The sequence below is a fragment of the Aethalodelphis obliquidens genome, unplaced genomic scaffold (assembly GCF_003676395.1).
Source record: "Aethalodelphis obliquidens isolate GAN/ISIS:26980383/991018 unplaced genomic scaffold, ASM367639v1 scaffold12, whole genome shotgun sequence".
Lineage (NCBI taxonomy): Eukaryota > Metazoa > Chordata > Mammalia > Artiodactyla > Delphinidae > Aethalodelphis > Aethalodelphis obliquidens.
In genome coordinates this window covers 29,045,690-29,060,357 of record NW_020837956.1, presented here as the reverse complement: position 1 = coordinate 29,060,357, position 14,668 = coordinate 29,045,690, and positions in this window count along the sequence as shown.

The window sequence follows — 14,668 nt, the reverse complement described above, 5'->3', positions numbered from 1 at the left end:
CCACAGCTCCGTGACAAGTTCTTTCTTGGCCAGAAGTCTGAGCAGCCGACCCCCGTGACTGTCACAGCAAGAAGCCGTGGCTCAAAGCAGGTCTTTTGCTGACTCCAGAGCCCACATCCTTGTCCATTACGCTAGACTGAGAAGCTCACGCATGATTAGGTCTCTGAATGCTCTCTGCAAAACTTATCACGGTGCTAGTCAACAAGCTTTACAGAGCCCTAATGTGTGCTCATCCCCATGAGGTGTGAAGACAAAGCCTGGCCCTGCGTAAAGGAAATCCTCGGCCGAGGAGGGTCACAAACTGACAAAAACAGGTTCTGAGATGAACCAAACGCAGTCCCCACTTTCAGAGAGGCCACCTTCTAGATGGAACCAGCAAACGGACAATTCTAAGAGCAAAACAATGTGTGAGGAGGGGAGGCACAAGCAAGGGAGAACCCTAGCCCAGTCTCAGAAGCAGCATGGAAGGCTTCCTGGAGGAAGTGGCTTCTTAATGGGAATCTGGGAGGTGGCTAGGCATGGGCGGGATACAGAGGGGAAGTTGTGGGGGAGGAGTGTTGTGTGTTTCCCAGTGAGGTGGTGGTGGGGAGGGAGGGAGGGAGGAGCACGGAAGAGAGCAGGAGAAATAACAATTTCTGAAAGAATTAGCAGCATCTGCAAGGGCCCAAGAAAAGGGACAGTACTTTCACATAGCTGTCAGTTCTTCTGGAAGGCTGCGGATAAGGAATGCAGCCAGGAGAAGGGAGGTGAGCTAGCGAGCAGCCCAGTCAGGCTTTTGTCCTGAGGGCAGCAGAGGGAAAAGCTGCAGTGAAGGGCTAAGCCATGTGGGATGGATGCTAACTGCAGTGAGAGCGACCAGTGAGAACCGGGTGATTCGGGAAGGTTTGGGGGGGGGGGTTGGGGAGACCTGACAGATTTTCAGCAAAAATGACTCAAGTCATGAGAACCGACAGAGCTCCCATTAGGATTCACACGCCATACTCCCCACCAGCCAGACTTTGCCCCAAGCAGAAGGAGACGTGGGAAACAGAACTGGCAATTCTATTTCTTCATCTCCACCCCCCGAAGGGAAGTTTCTGAGGAATATTGGCTCTTCCTGGCAATGTTGTTAATAATACTGTTAGCCAAGATGTCCCACTGCCTCTGTTCTCCCACCCCAAAAGTTCAACCATCTGTTTAATGCCTACATTGACTTCCCTAATTAACTCCACACTCCAGGCAGCTCCTTCCAACCCAAATTGTTGTTCTTAAAATGTATTTTAGAGCTTAAGTAGCCGTGGCTCAAGCTCATCTCCAGGTTGTAGATGGTTAGGACTTCCCTGTGATCTTCATATCGAGCACCCTCATTATTCATTGTTGTGTAAAAAACACTCCAAACTTTGTGACATGAAACATGTATTATTATTATTATTATTATTACTATTACTGCTACTACTACTATTATTATTATCACCTACAGTTTGGGAGGTTGGCAGGCTCGGCAAGGTGGTTCTTTCACACAGTTTTAGTAAGAGGGGGGCTGGGCTGGAGCCTTCCTCACTCAGGTGTCTGGCGACTGATGCCAGGGCTACTAGCCAAAACACCTGCATGGAGCCTCTTCACACAGCCTGGGCTTCCCCGCAGCAAGTGTCCTAAAAGAGGAAGAACCAGTCTGAGCCTTTATCAACCACTATGATCTAGCCTTGGAAGCCCAGAGCCCCACGTCCGCACACTCTTCTCGCTGAAGCAGTTGCAAACCCCACCCAGGTTCAGGGAAGGAGGACAAAGACCTGCCCCTTCCTGGTGGGCCGTGATGTCACGTTGCAGAAGGAACATGTGGATGGGAGATATCATCATGGGCATCTTTTTTTTTCTTTATATTTTTAGTAGATCTTTATTGGAGTATAATTGCTTCACAATACCATGTTAGTTCTGTTGCACAGCAAAGCGAATCGGCATATGCATACACATGTCCCCATATCCCCTCCCTTGTGAGCCTCCCTCCCACCTTCCCTATCCCAACCCTCTAGGTCATTGCAAAGTACCAAGCTGATCTCCCTGTGCTATGCAGCTGCTTCCCACCAGATGGGTGTCTTTTTTTTTTTTTTAACATCTTTATTGGGGTATAATTGCTTTACAATGGTGTGTTAGTTTCTGCTTTCTAACAAAGTGAATCAGTTATACATATACATATGTTCCCATATCTCCTCCCTCTTGCATCTCCCTCCCTCCCACCCTCCCTATCCCACCCCTCCAGGCGGTCACAAAGCACCAAGCTGATATCCCTGTGTATTCACCCTGCCTAGTGGGAAGCAGCCGCATAGCACAGGGAGATCAGCTCAGTGCTTTGCAATGACCTAGAGGGTTGGGATAGGGAGGGTGGGAGGGAGGGAGATGCAAGAGGGAGGAGATATGGGAACATATGTATATGTATAACTGATTCACTTTGTTAGAAAGCAGAAACTAACACACCATTGTAAAGCAATTATACCCCAATAAAGATGTTTAAAAAAAAATTCACTCTGCCACAGACGTGACAATTCACATGCCTTGACCTGCAAAATGCCCTCATGCTCTCCCCAAGGGTGCCCAGATCTCACTCCATCATGGCAAGGCTTGACTTCCAGGATCTTTCCACCTAAACCTGGTCCAAACCCCCGTGAGGGCCCACAGGTACAGTTCCTCTTCTATGGTGTCTCCACTAAAGACCCAGAACCAGAGTGACACATTATCTGCCCCTTACACACCCAACGTACAATGGTGGACAAGCCCAAGATAACTGCTATACACACTACTGTTCAAAAAAAGGGAAAACAGGAGGCATCCAAAAGTAACTGGATCAGAGCAATTCTCAGCTACATGGACAAATGATCTAAAATGTAAAAATTTGCATTTATTCCTATAAGTTTTCTCCTTTTCATTCTAAGCCCAAATGATTAGCCCTTGGCCCTGGGGAGTTCTAAATGGAAGAGAGATGGGCCCCTGGAGAGGGCAAAGGAAGAAGCTGAGTATTTTCTTGGCTCCCATTGGGGGCACTCGTCTCCACGCGGTCATGGAGCTCTATCAGCAGGCATGTCCTCAAGACCACGCTCTCCTGGCCCAGCCCACTGGCAAATGACCACGCAGCGCCAGTCTTATGTCTTCTCTAAATAAGCTGGGACATAGAAGTCGCTTTGATCAAGTGCTAGTGCCAAGCGGGGAGCATATGAGTCTAAGGCTGTCAGCAGCCATCTTCTGCAGCCCATGGCGAAAGCTATCTGCAGAGCAAAGCCAGCGGTAGTGGGGAGCAGAGCCAAGGACTTGAGCAAACAGAGCCCCGATGATGCCATTTGAGCCAGACCTCTACCCCAGGACCTTCAGCCAATAATAAATTCCCTACTTTGCTTAAGATATTTTGGGTTACATTTTTATCACTTGCATCTGACAGTATCCTAATACACACCCATTTTTTCCCCAAGTTCTTTGTTTTCAGCTAAGGCCTGACCTCCCGTGGGCTCTCTTCCTCCTTCTATAAGAAGGAGGCCCCCTGAAGTGTATATATCCGTCCTCTAGTCGTGGGGGCGTTCCCATGAAGGGAGGAAAGCCTGCTCTCTCCTTCCTGGATCCTCCAGTTTTTCCAAGCTCTGGAAATAATTGGAAGGTAACCATACCTCACACAAGACAACTGTCTCTACTCAAACTCAAGCCTGCCCTGCCACCTACATTGACCATGACGGTGAACGCACGCACTACAGAGGAAAGTGCTAGGATGGTCTCACGAGAGAGCTGCACGCTTGGTGCAGACCACCCCAGACGCTGCCCCGGCGAGGACCAGCCACTCTCCCAGGGCTCTACATGTCAGCTCCTCTTCTATATGACTTGGAAGCTGCTAGCACCAACATGTCAGCAGGAAATGCCTCTTTAATCACTGCAAAGTCCCTCCTGATTGTAAAGATTAGCTCAACCTCGGGCCTCGGGCCAGATGAACCTGCTTTGGTGACAAATTCAGAAGCCAGAGGCAGGGAGTCTAGAGGGAGCTTGCCTGAGCGTCGTGGCCCCCCAGGGGCACTGAGAGCCCATGTGTGAACACCACTGGCCTCGGGTCCAGTGTTTCCAGCCCCAGATTCCCTCCAGGCACTACCAATCACCTGAGCTTGGTTTGGTTTTGCAGTGAGGAAGCTGTTTTGGGGGTTTGGGGAGGAAGAGGCATTAAACGCACCTGGCTCTTGATTTTTCCGCTATCCTGAGCAGGCTGCGGCTGAAGGCGCTGCTGGCAGGGTTCTGGAGACAATAGGAAAGGTCTCAGCAGCTGAAGTCCTCCGTGCCTGGTGCCCCTGCATGGACTCCAGAGGAAAACGGCCTAAAAATGGAGTCTTCTGTTATTGTACAATACAAATTTGTAGCTCGATTTAATTTGGAAACGGGAAGAAAAATGGGATGACATACTTGATGTGCAGACACTGATGTTATCACCTCAGAATAAACCTGTGCCAAGAGGTGTAAAGTTATGAACTAACAGGGAAAACAAAGAAACTCGTCTTGCTTAATCCTAATGAGAGGATGACATGTCTCACACTCAGACTGTATTCAGGGCCCTGCCCTGTCACACACAGGCATGCCAATCACATGGACACCCCCTCTTGGTCACGTGGGCACCCCTCTTGATCACGTGCACACCCCCTTCCAAAATAACTGGGATTGTGTGTGAGAGCGATTAGCCAAGCTGAACAGCAACCCCACTCACAGCTAGGTCACATTACACACATTCTATGCCTGTGAAGAACCCGGGGCCTTGGATAACGGGGCTGAGAAAGAGCGACAGGGTGGGGGGCAAAGGAGGGTCAAAGGTGCCGGAGGCAGCCAAAAAGCCTGAGTCATAAGCAGTTTGCTGACATGCCCTCTGATGCCCACCAGACTCCATGGCTCTCCCATTCTGCACTTTGAACCCAGAGCAGCCTACACAGGAGGCATGACCCAGGGGAGGGCAAGATGTTTTCTTTCAGACCCTAACCATATGTCATTCATTTGCATGGACACTCCAGTGGGCTACAGGCTACAGCAAGGCTGGGATTCACTAGGGCCATACCACCTCCCACCATGTAGCTGTACCTCCATCCCCACCCTTCTGCCCAAGAAAGTATTGTCCACTTCAGCAGGTTAACTACTGTCATTAACAAGCCACCCGTGGCTCAGCTCACAATAGTTTCAGATGCCCAATATGGCAGACATCACCATTTGAGTGGCTGATTCCACCAGCCGATGGCACAGGCCTATTTCGCATGTTTATTCCACCAAGACTTCCCCTCCGGTCCTGCGTTCAGAGCCTCTTCAACCTCACTCCCCCCGTGGTAGGTCCTCAGCCTTTGAGCGTGAACTTGAAAAACAGTGGATCCTCATTTATTGGAAAGCATGTTTCCAAACAATACCCAGTAGATTCTCCAGTGCCCCGTGAGGTGGGGTTAACTACCATCCCAATCCTCTTAAGACATATTCATTTATTTTTTGATCACCTACTATGTACCAGGCACTCTTCTGGTAGTGACCAGAGCAAAGGTCCTCCTCAGGGAACTTACATTCTGGTGGAGAAAGAAAGACATTAAAAAATAAGCCTAATAAATATGTACATTAAAACAGTACATCATAAGGTAATAAGTACTGTGGACAAAAGACAGAAGGGGCAGGTAAGAGCATTCAGTTTGCAGAATTGAATAGGGTGGTCGGGTTTTGCTTCATTTGTTTGAGCAAATACTCGAAGAAAGTGAAGAGTTTTAGATGAGTGGGCAGAGAGGGAACAGTGTTCCAGGCAAAGGGAACAACCAGAGCAAAGGCCCTGAGGCAGGACACGTGTGGTACCTGTGGGGAGCAGCAGGCACCACTGTGACTGGGACAGAATGAGCCGGGGGGAGGTCAGTGGAAAGGAGACGGAGGGGAGTAAATTGTTCCAACTAGAGGGAGCGAGTTCCACCCAAGGCCCGAGAGGCAGGACCTCGCATAAGTCGGGCAGAACACAGGCCCCTCGCTTAGAGCCCCAGGTGCTTCCCCTGCCGATTCAAGGCGCATAGGCCTTCGGCTTCCGGTGGCCCTCCTCCTGCCTTCGGTCCCCACCACTTGGCCAGCAGACCCAGGACCCGGCCACCACACAACACAACAGGCTGCATTCTCTGCACCCCCAAAGAAACCATCCCGCCTCACCCCTGCCCCTGGCCCTGTGCTGGCAGGAGGGCTGACAATGTGAAGAATTGAATTATAAAACTCACCATGTTGAAGTTCTTCCCTTCGATCCAGGCCCAGAAACCTCGGATTACAGATCCAAGCTCCTGGGATCTCCCAATCAAAAGCTGGCGCCCACGAGGCAGGGGCCAGCCAGGCCCGGGAGGTGGAGTTCTCACTTCCCAAGCAGCCAGGACCCAGCGGCCGTCTGGCTAGGCTCCGCATGGCCAATCAGACAGCAGGCAGGCTGACACCAGGACTGCCAGGGCATAGGGGCTGCAGGAGGCATCTGAGGCAATGCTCCCCAAGTGCTCACGCGTAACTGAATCAGGCCTTCACAAAGACGGTAAAGAGTGCATTACCAGGCCCTAGACGTGCCAAGAGCTCCTTGGATCCATCTTCTTCCCAAGCCTCACCCTCTCCTTGGGCTCAGCCTGTTATAGCTAAATGGTTCTATTTATTGCCATCCAAGATTTCTGCTTGGCGGGGCCAATTGGTGGCTGACCTAAACCAGCAGTGACAAGTGGCCACACTCAGCCTGCAGGCGCCCAGCTCGGCACCATGTTTCAGCGTCCCCACTTTCTCCTCTTTCTCACAAATAAATGTCTTCCATGCCATGGGCAAATTGGAGCCTCGAAGCCACTCTCAGAGGCAAAAGGACTAGTAGAAGATGCTCAGATGAGTCACTGGGATTATGGCAAAGTCACTGATTCTCTCTGGACCTCAGTTCCCCTTCTTATAAAATGATACGGTCCAAAAGTCACCTTTGGAAGGGCTGTTACAGCTATGAGATTATAGAGACAGTTCAGTGCCCTGCTTTGAGAACAGGAGGAGATTTTGAACCTCGGGGAAGAACTGAGGGGTTCAGAGGCCTGGATCTGAATTGCTTCTCAGAGGTTGCTGCAAGAAGTAAGAGGAGCTGAGAAAGAGAAAGGGAAAGCCTCCCTAGAATTACCTTTTGGTACAGACTCCCAGTGGATGCAGAGTACGGGACCGAAGTAAAGTTCTGATATTGGGTTTGGCAACAGAATGGCACACACCCCATTCACTGGGGTCAACTACAGCAGAGTCGGGGACTTAGAGCTCTGATCGCTAGGAGCACAGCTGTGAGCAGAGAGGGTAAAGTCCAGGAGTCTACTTCCAGTGGCAGAAGGCTGATGGGAAGGCAGCTGCAGAAGAGAGACTAGTCTGGGCCTCCAGCATCTCTGAAGTAGGAAAAGAGGTGGAAGGGACTGACTTTGGATGAGACGGATGAAGTGTCTGATTTCGTGCATGTCTAGTTAATACTGGAAGTCAGGAAAGAGGTCAGGGTGGAGATACGTATTTGGGAAATGTTTGCAAAGAAAGATAGAAAATGGAATGGCCTGGATGAAGGAGAAAAGCATCTAGAGAGCATATTGGAATATATTGGAGAATGTTGCATTTAAGAGTTGAGAGAAGGCCGAGTAAGTCAGGAAAGGAGGCAAAGAAGGGGCATCCAGAGAGGTAGGAAGACCCAGGGTGACGCTGAGCTAGGCCAGTCATGGGTGCTGGTCATCAGCTAGTCCTGCCTCCCTTCTGGGAGCCTGGTGGGACGGGCATTCCTGACTCCTGTGTGTAGCTAGTGGACACATATGACTGTTTTTGGCCAATGAGCTGTAAGTGAAAGCAATATGTTGCTTTCAGCCAGACATTTAAAACTGATGTGAGGCACTCGAGAGCTCCTTTTCCTCTGCTGCAGTGACCACAGTTCCAGTAGGGGCTGCTCTGCGGGTCCATTAGTGAGAGGATATGGCGCAGAATCAGAGATCATCAAGAGTGAGAAACCAACCTCTTTGCTTTAAGCCACTGGGATTTTTGGTAACCGCAGCACAGCCTAGCCTTTCCTGACCGATACGCTAATGGAGGAGTTTCTAGAAGGAAGATGGTGGCTAGCAGTGCTGAATGGAGCTGCAGTATGGGGACTAGGAAAAGTTGTTGAGTCTGGCAAACAAGTGGACATCAGTGTCCCTCATGCTTGGGTCGTGGGCGCAATAACCAGACTGCAAGGCATTAAGTCTTGAAGGCAGGAAACGTAAACTTTTTAAATATTTGGGGGAATGTCAGAAAAGAAATGGGGTAGCATGAGGGCCAGCTGGGTAGGGGAAAGGCTTAAGTTTTTATTTTTAAGAGAACCCAGTGAAGAAGCAAAGGGATAATATGAATGATGGTGTGATTGCCCAAGCTCATAACTTCTCTGCCTGTCCGGGAAGCAGAAGAAACAAGGAACTAGATCTCCTGGCCCTGCCATGTGTTCCTTTCCTGGTTGCACGCTCACTCCAGGAGCTGACCGAGTGTCAAGGGGACTGAGCTGAAATTGGCAGAGGTGGGGGAGCACAGAATAAGAGAGGAGTCTCCTGGAAAGAGCCTGGTAGTAGGAGGATGGAGGGGAGAGGGAGGAAATTGATGGAAAGGCGATCATCTCAAGGAAACTGGCAAGTTCAGGAGCCCCTAAGGATTGACCTCCAGGACGCGAGTTCCCACGTCTATAAAATGGGGCTAACCCTTGTGACACAAGGTCATGGGAAAGATAAGAGAGGATGATGCATACATACCAGCCCGTTACAAACTGTAATGCTACATGCACATGGGATGGAATCATGGCTGGAAGCCACCGTTTGAGGTATCTTTACCAGAGAATCCATCCCCTCTGGTTGCTGCCAATGAGGCTGAACTCCCAAATCAGCCACCATGGCTTGCCGAAGGGACAACCTCAGGTCTACACCGGCTGCACACAGAGTTCTCGCACACTCCGGGGTAGGGAGAGGAGGAAGACCCGAGTTCCATCTGTAGCCTCACTCCATGATCCTGGGCTAGTCAGCTCACCTTTCTAGGCCCCAATTCCTGATACATCGAATGGGGGAAATGGGACCAGACAACTTCTGAGAGGCCTCCCAGCTCTGACATTTTAAGATGCAGTGTTTCCATTAGCCCTCTAGCTGTACTTCTTCGATAAACAAAACATAAAACTATTTGCAATCAATTAAACCTGAAACAGTGACTATATTATTAAGTAGACGAACGGACACACAAAAATAACAAAAGAACTAATAACCGTCAGGTGATATTTTTGATCTTTAATCCCTTCGACTCAGTCCTCAGCCCAATGACACACATACTTTGGCCACACTAAAAGCCCTTTACTGCCAAGGGAGGCTCCAGCTGGGCCAGCCAGCCAGCTCAGAGCGCCCCTGTCTCGCGTTGCCTCCAACAAATGGGCTCCAGCTGTCAGATGCCTGCGACAGGCAGTGCACATGTGTCCGAGCCCACCTGTGACTGCAGCCCACCCCATGGTGGAGAGAGTGTGTCACTGAAACAAAACACATAAAATTAGCACTTGGGTCTGCGCTTACCCTGAGCTTCCTAATCGTTACCAAAGACACGTGCTAAGATGCAGGAAGAGGAATCCTAAACTCTGACCTTCCTTAGCCCTTAGCGCAGTCCCTGTCAATCGGCTCAGTGGAAAGTCAATCCTGAGACACCCCGGGGAGGCTGATACCCAGGAAAACTTCCCCCAACCTCTCCCATCGGTGTGTGAGCCAATCAACCCCTCTCTCTCTCTCTCTCTCTCTCTCTCTCTCTCTCTCTCTCTCTCTCGCGCACACACACACACACACACACACACACACACACACACACACACACACTTCAGCAAAGGCCACCAGGAAGTGTTGGCCATGGTACTTGGAGCTGATCCCCTGCCTGGGTTTGATTATTCCTCCTCTCTCAGTGGCTTATGTGGGGTGAGACAGGCTTGAAAACTTGGTAATAAATTAGCCGATGCCCACGATAGTGGAACCAGTTTGCACTGAAGGCAGCATCCAGGCCCCACTGCCTGTTGCGGACCAGCTCAGCTTCGCAGGCAGGATGACGTGTGTGTTCTCAGGCAGCTGCGTCTCATTTCCACATCCAGATCAAGTTGGCTGCGGTCTTCTGGGAAAAGCAGAATTCTGGACCGAGCACACCCCATCACCCCAGGCGCCAGCTCCCCTCCCCTGCAGTTGGCGGCTGTGAGACCCCAACGGCATTGAGGTGAGCCTCACTGAATCCTTGGGTGGGACAAGCGAGGCCTGGGGACAGGCAGGGGTCCTTGAGAAGTCACCAGGCCTAAGGCAGCCCTGCCTGTGCTGATAGGTGTGCTGCTCAGCAGCTGCCCTGAGAGGCTGGGGCCGAGCCGCTCTGCCTGCATTTACTGAGGACGTACGCGGCCGGCAGCACACACGGGCTCTGCAGACTGAAATCCACGGGTCTGCTGCCTGGCGTTCCACCTTCAACAGCGCGAGAACACCGCACAGTCCGGACTGAGGAGAGCAGCGTGATTCAGCCTTCCGCAGCCCCGCCTGCGTCCCCCAGGGTCCTGCCTTAGCCAGGCCTGCCTCTGCTCCCAACACTGTGCCCTTAGGACAGCAGCGCAGAAGCCACGCGCTAGGGGTCCGGAGGCCTGGTTCTCATCTTACTTCCTTCACATCTGCACAACCTAAATGTAGGAGGAAAGGTTTAGTTCTCTGAACATCACTTTTCACCTCTCTAAGATGAGACGTTTGGACTGGACCATCTCTAGGGTCCCGGCTTCCATACCTACACTTTCCTGTATAAACTCACTTCAGGGGCCAAATCTTACAAACAGTCGTAGAGAGAAGACTGTAAAAGCAGGGGGACTTCAAGAGCACTGTGGAAGCTCCTGGCCTTCATTGTTGCCCTGGTCCCCCACTAGGGTTCTAGAAATTCCACTGGAAGAGACTCAAGTCCCGGCACAGGGCACTCACCCAGACTATGGCTTCTCCACCAGAAAAGGAAACACCGGGGCAACTTTTATTCATTCATCTCTCTCTCCTATTGAAGAAAGCTACACTCTTTCACCTACAATTTAAGGGCTTCAGAACAATCTGGCCTCATTTTGCTTTTCCTCCTTCCACACCAACCTGCCCTTCATGCATCTTCAGCCCAGACTCAGGGGCAGACTCTCTATTCCCTGAGCTTCCCTTCCATCACCCCACCTTCTCTTTTCAAAGAAAGAATATCATATGCCCTTCACAGCTCAATCTACCTCTTCAATGAAGAAGGTCCTTAAGGGCTCCCACAGGGCACTCCCTCCCCTGGGTGTGAGGGGTTGTTCTCACCGACAGGGAGAGGGGTGTCCTCACCCTTAAGACCAGAAGGAAAGGAAGGAGGGCCAGGGAGAGGCTCTGAGTACCTCTGGCAAACGTGGCCTTGGCCACAAGAATGTGAAGATGTCCAGGAAGGAATTCCTTTATTAAGATAGAATCTTCTGGTTGGAGTCCACCTAGAACTAGAAACTGAAGAACTCAGGCAAGGTGTCTGAGAAACTGCCACCTCTTTAGGACCAGAAGGCAGATGACAGAGATCAGAAGCCATGAACTTGGAGGACGTGCTGTAAGAGCCATGGCTTCTGGAATCCTCCGTGCCATTTTTCCTTGTTCTTTTCTTACTGATGAGTAATCAGTCACTGTCTTCTGAAATGTCTAGTCTACCCCAGCTGCTCCAGGGAAAATCTGGGTAAACTGATTTTCAGGGTAAATCCAGGACCAGGGTGCTCAGTCAGAACAGCTATGTTTATTAGAATGAATCTCTTGATGAGATAGACAATTTTTTAGGTATATAAAAGTTACTAAGATTGACCCAAGAAGACTATTCTCTGAATAGACCATCAACCATGAAAGAAGTTGAAAAAAATTTTGGAAGAATTATCTCTATAAAAGGCGATGAGTTCAGTTTTATGGATGAGTTCTTTCAGATTGCTCTAGAGCAGAGAAAAAAATGGAAAACTTCCTAATTCCTTTTATAAGGCTAACAAAATTTTATGAGAAACCTGTCAAAGATAATATACAAATACATGTATAATGTTATACATGTAATACTGTATGTGTAGACACACGTACACATATATACACACACATACAAATACAGACCAATTTTACTTATGAGTATAGATTCAAAAATCCTAAGTAAAAAAACCCAATAAATCAAATCCAAGGGCTATTAAAAAAATAACTCAATATGACTAATGCTATATTTGTTCCTGGAATGTAATGATGATTTAACATTTGGAAGCATATTCTAGTTCACATCAATTAGTCACAGAAAAAAAAAGGTCATAAAAGATTCTAAGGATGTATTTTTTGTAATGTAATACTTTTTGTGAATTAAAAAAGAAAAAAACTTAGCAAACTAGAAGCCTTGAACTTATACCTGTAATCAACATCCTACTTATGGTGAAACAATGGTTGCATTCCCGTTAAAAATAGAAAAAAGGTGAGGGTGATTTCTATCACTTTCATGATTAATTTCTAACTAATAACATGAAACAGAAACATGATATTTTTTAAAATCCAGGAGATCTAATTATCATTATTTGCAGAAGATACTATATTCTACCAAAAAAAAAAAAAAAGAAGTAAAATAAATCCTAGGAGAAAATCTACCAAAATAACATTTAGTAAGGTGAATAATTACAAGTTAAAAATACACAAATCCACAGGTTACCTGTATGCCAGAAACAGCTAGTCAAAAGTTAATAGACAATATAATGCGGGGGTGGGGGGGGTGGGGGGGGAGGATTCTATTTAAATGAGCAGAGAAATAATAATAATAAACCTAAAAGTAATCTTAATGAGAAGACATGCAAGGTCTATTAAAAATATTTTTAAAAACTTTACTCTGATACTTCAATTAAGATGTTTCAAACAAACAAACAAAACTTTACTGTGAAACAAAAAGCAGATTTGAAGAAAAACCATGTTTCCAGGGGGAAAACTGAATTTTTTTTTTCAAATTCTTTCCCAGCCATTTTTCAAGAAGAGTTACACACAGCAGGAGGGGAAGAGTGAGTCTTGCAGACCGTGTTCTCACAGGGACTCACATCCTCACGCTGGCACAGGAGAACAGGCCCCACTAGCCACGTCCATGTGTAAAGATTTAGTGTCCCTGAGAGAGGAAAGTTCGTAAGCTTTAGAAACATGATAGAACATGAAACACGATGATAATACTTGAAATCAGCCTTGGAAATTGTGAACCATAAGTTCTCTTTGTTCTGTGACTGTTCGAAAATCACTAGTGATTCATTAAGGTAGGAAATTAAATGAGTAAGGCTGTGAGGGCCATCTCATGGAGAAAGCAACTGATAGTGGTGCCCAAGTTATCGCTGTCACAATCTTTCCCCACCGTGTAAAGGCTATACCATCTGATGTGGCATAAAGCCATAGTGATAAAAGTAGTGTGGGGCTGCTATAACAGTTGTTAGATAAATCACTCAGACAGAAGGTATAACCCCAAACATAAGACTATATGAGGACTTCCCTGGTGGCACAATGGTTAAGAATCCACCTGCCAGTGCAGGGGACACGGGTTCCATCGCTGGTCCGGGAAGATTCCACATGCCGCGGAGCAACTAAGCCCATGTGCCACAACTACTGAGCCTGCGCTCCAGAGGCCACGAGCCACAACTACTGAGCCCACGTGCCACAACTACTGAAGCCCGTGCGCCTAGAGCCCATGTTCCGCAACAAGAGAAGCCACTGCAATGAGAAGCCCACGCACCACAACGAAGAGTAGCCCCCACTCGCCGCAACTAGAGAAAGCCCACGTGCAGCAACGAAGACCCAACGCAGCCAAAAAAAAAAAAAGAAGACTATATCAATGTATTACTTGATAAAAGGGGCATTATGCATCCATCAGTGAGGAGAGGAAGGGTTAATTAATTAGTAGTAAGGGCTAGTGGTCTACTTTTGAGGGGGGGATAAATTCTCAATTCGCTCTTATGTGAAAATAATTCCAGATGAATAAAGAGTTTAGCTGGAATTAAATGAATGAAAATCTTATTAGAAGAGGATATAGAAAGATAGCAGAAAGCACTGAAACTCCACGAGAGCAGGGATGTTTGTTTTCTTTGCTGCTGTATCTCCAGCATCTGGAATAGTGTGTGCCACATAGTAAGTACTCTATACATTTATTGGAAGGATGAATGAATGAATGAATGAATGAATCTTTTTTCCTTTATAAATTTTCTGGTTACATACTTCGTTGCTTTTTCTGCTAGGGCGTTTTTTTTCTTAGTTACTATAATTTGTCTTTTTAACTTCTTATGTCTCCTTACATATTAAAGATAATAACTGTCTGGACATTACATTTATTGCAAATAATTCCCCAAATTTGTCTTTTACCTTTTCATTTATTTGAGTTGTTTATATCCCCCGCAAAAAAACTTATTTATATGAGATCTGTTAATTCAGTCACATTTCTTTTTTAACCTCTTTTGATTATTATTATCTATAGAAAATCCTTCCCAGTCCCAAACTGCTGAGGGGACTGAGGCCACCCTGAGTGGTCTGGTCCAAGTTACTTCAACAGTGGGGCTATTCCATCCTTTTCCGGGGCCTGGGGACCTGTTTCAGAGGCATCTGATCCAGAGGGTTTCCTATCCCAACCAGACCCATCCAACCCCCAAAGCTCCCTTTCCAGCTCA